This window comes from Otolemur garnettii, unplaced genomic scaffold (assembly GCF_000181295.1).
Source record: "Otolemur garnettii isolate 467f Iridium unplaced genomic scaffold, OtoGar3 scaffold00002, whole genome shotgun sequence".
NCBI lineage: Eukaryota > Metazoa > Chordata > Mammalia > Primates > Galagidae > Otolemur > Otolemur garnettii.
Genome location: NW_003852397.1, coordinates 53,967,364 through 53,971,171, shown reverse-complemented (window position 1 = coordinate 53,971,171; position 3,808 = coordinate 53,967,364). Strand labels below are relative to the sequence as shown.

General features: G+C 43.7%; 1 pseudogene; it reads left to right on the top strand.

Annotated features, from left to right (window-relative positions):
- Positions 1 to 2,284: 2,284 nt before the first annotated feature.
- LOC100944983 lies at positions 2,285 to 2,700 on the top strand (annotated as a pseudogene).
- The last annotated feature ends 1,108 nt before the right edge of the window (positions 2,701 to 3,808 follow it).

The following is a 3,808-nucleotide window of genomic DNA, read 5'->3' as shown; positions in this document are numbered from 1 at the left end:
GCTTGAGCCACAGGTGCTGAGCCTTTAAATTTTTTATAGAGAAGAGGTCCTACTATGTTGCTCAGTCTGGTCTTGAAATTCTGGCCTCAAGCAATCCCACCTTGGCCTCCCAAAGCGTTGAGATTATAGGCATGAGCTACTGTGCCATAAGTGAGTTTTTTGGTTGTTTTGTTTTGTTTTGTTTTTATTTCAAAATATTAAGATGGGGTACAAATGATTTTGTTACATGGATAGTTTTTATAATGCTTAAGTCAGGCCCATCACCCACATAGTGTTCATTGTGCCTATTAAGTAGGTTTTTCCCCCTCCCCCCACTCCTCTTTTTTGAGACAAAGTCTCACTCTGTTGCCCTGCCTAGAGTACCATTTCATCATAACTCACAGCAACCTCAGACTTTCGGGCTCAAGAGATCCTCTTGCTCAGCCTCCCAGTAGCTGACACCCATCACAATGCCCAGCTAATTTTTCTATTTTTAGTAAAGACAGGGTCTCGCTCTTGTTCAGGCTAGTCTCAAACTACTAAGCCTGGGCCATCCACCATCCTAGGCCTCCTAGAGGCCTAGATTATAGGCATGAGCTACCAGCTCAGCTCCCTCCCCACTTCTTGATTTCCAAAGACTTTTACTTCCCTCTATGTCCATGTGTGCCCATCAATTAGTTCCAAACTATTAGAGAATACATGTAGTGTTTGTTTTTCCATTCTTGAGACACTTCACTTAGGATAATGGTCTCCATCTCCATCTGAATGTCTGCAAAAGGCAATAATTTATTTATTTTTATGGTTGAGTAGTACTTCATAGTATGTATTGTGCGTGTGTGTGTATATCACATTTTGTTAATACACTCATGAATTAATGGATACTTAGCTTGATTCCACATCTTTGTGTAAGTGGGTTTTTCTTCTTGTTGTTGTTGTTTTTAATAGACAGGGTCTTCCTCTTGCTCGGGCTAGTCTTGAACTCCTGAGCTCAAGCGATCCTCCTGCCTTGGCCTCCCCAAGTGCTAGGATTACAGGTGTGAGCCACCATGCCTGGCTCACAAATGGGGTCTTTAAAGAAAAAAATAAGAGGCAATTTTTAAGTTCTTTACTAAGAATTTACGTTAAAGTGGCATAAGCTATTGATTGGCTTTATATTGTTTTTTGTATCACAAATTCCAGGGACCTGAAGATAATGGGCAAGGCAGCCAAATTGGAACACAATGTCTTTAGACATGGGTGGGGGTCATGACAGAAGTTCCCCACTCAGTCTGTCTGGGCCTGATAAATTTGGCATACCGCACGTAGCTCAGATAGCTCTTTCTTTTCTCAGTATTTATTTATTTTTTAATTTCAGGAACAACTAGTTTACAATATTTGTTAGGTAGAGTTCCTCTTGTAATTGTGTAATTGTAATTTTTCTCAGTATTTATACACTAACTTCCACATCATTGGCTACAAGCTACTGGGGGGAAAGGGGCAGTAATTCCCAGACATCTGCAGCTTGCCACACAGGTAAGCAAAGTGGGCTTCAGTGACCAGAGAACAGCCCCTAGGCAATGTTGCAGGTGCCAGCAGTGAACATAGGACTGATGTGCACTGAGGGGGTATGTCAGTTACTCTGTGGATTCTGTCTTTGACCTCAAGGAGGAGAATCTGAGCTTCCTGCTCAGGGGCAACTATGTCTCCTCCTCCAGCACTTCCTCGCCCCTAACCCAAACCAATGATGGAACAGGGCAGTGAGAACTTGACCTAAGCTAGACTAGCTGCCCTGGAAGCTGCTATTAAGAGTCCACGGACAGTGAGATCACGTGGCTGTTTTATCTGAGGACTTTACTCTGAATAAGTAACCCCTGATCAAGGAACTGAAGAAGAAGATAGAGGTGTGGCATTTCCATAACAAGTTCTGAAGCAAAAAAGAAATGTTTCTAAAATAGCAAAAACAAATTTTAATCAACTGTTCAAGAGGAAAGACTAAATTATCTTTTATTCTTTTTATAGAAGATGGCAGTACAAAACTGGTGTCAGGCTGTACATAGTGGCACATGCCTGTAATCCTAGCTATTTAGAAGGCTGAGTCATGAGGATCACTTGAGCCAGGAGTTTGACACTGATCCGGGTGATACAGTGAAAACCTGTTTCTTTTCTTTTTTCTTTTTGGAGACAGAGCCTCAAGCTATCCCCTGGGTAGAGTGCCGCGACATCACAGCTCACAGCAACCTCCAACTCCTGGGCTTAAGTGAGTCTCCTGGGGTGGAGTCTTCAGATGGCTGGTGCACCGGTCCCGGAACATCCTCCTGCTTCAATCATGGCTTGTGGTCTGGTCGCCAGCAGACCCTGAATCTCAAACCTGGGGAGTGCCTCAGAGTACGGGGCGAGGTGGCCCCTGACACCAAGAGCTCTGTGCTGAACCTGGGCAAAGACAGCAACAACCTGTGCCTGCATTTCAACCCCTACTTCGATGCCCACGGGGATGCCAATACTATCTTGTGCAACAGCAAGGATGGCGGGGCCTGGAAGGCTGAGCAGCGGGAGGCTGCCTTTCCCTTCCAGCCCGGAAGTGTCATGGAGGTGTGCATCAGCTTTGACCAGGCCGACCTGACCGTCAAGCTGCCAGATGGTTACACATTCAAGTTCCCTAACCGCCTCAACCTGGAGGCCGTCAACTACATGGCAGCTGATGGTGACTTCAAGATCAAGTGTGTGGCCTTTGATTGAAGTCAGCTGGCCTGTGACCTCTAATAAAGGCAGCTGCCTCTGATCTTCCTGAACCAGCCAAAAAAAAAAAAAGAGTCTCCTGCCTCAGCCTCCCAAGTAGCTGGGACCACAGGTACCCGCCACAACACCTAGCTATTTTTTGGTTGCAGCCATCATTGTTGGTTTGGTGGGCCTGGGCTGGATTCCAACCCGCCACCTTAGGTGTATGTGGCTGGCTTCTTAGCCACTTGAACCATAGGTGCCAAGCCTCAAAACCTGTTTCTAAGAAAATTTTTTTCTTTAAATAATTGATGTCATATGAAAAAGTAACCAAAAAGTAAACATATAGTTGTATTATAGAAGTATAATGAATACTTCATAAAAATGTATACTTTCATCCTCTTTCTCATAGGATACAGCGGCTGGATGAGACAGTTGAAGCAGCAGCTCCAAGTTCTGTCTGGAGTCACCAGCTCTCTTTGAAATCCAGGCATTTTTTTCTAGGTCTTACTCATTGTGCCAATTCTCTTCCTTCCTTGGAGTCTGCTCTCTGAGGCTCCATTGTCTTCCCTGTAAGATGGGCATTACTGGAGTAATCTGCCCAAAAGAAAATATGTTTATATAGTTGGTATTTGTCTGAACCCCAGGGGAATTGTTAGGGATTAAAAGTGCTTCTCAGGAACAATCCAGGAGATTCTGAATTCCCAATGTGAATTAGCAAGGATGGAGTATTGCCCACCACTCTGCCAATAGCACTGCATCCCAGCTTATGTCTGCTCAGACACTAAGGATAGTAGTCACAACTGGGATTCTCACTGAATATCTCACAACTGGGATACATTTACCTGATGATGAGTTTGGAGCTAGTATGAGTTCTATAGCTCAGGAATTTGCCTATGAACTTTCCCTGTGGCCACTGAGTACTTGGCATGTGACTAAGGAACTAAATTTTAACTTTTACTTCTCTATTTACTTTTTTATTTTATTTTATTTTATTTTATTTTATTTGTATTATTTCAGGTTAATGTGGATGTAAAAATAATTAGGTTACAACGTTAGGTAGAGTTAGGTAGAGTCCTGTTGTAGTTGTGTCCTGTACCCAGGAGGTATGCCATATATCCTTACCTTGTGGCCA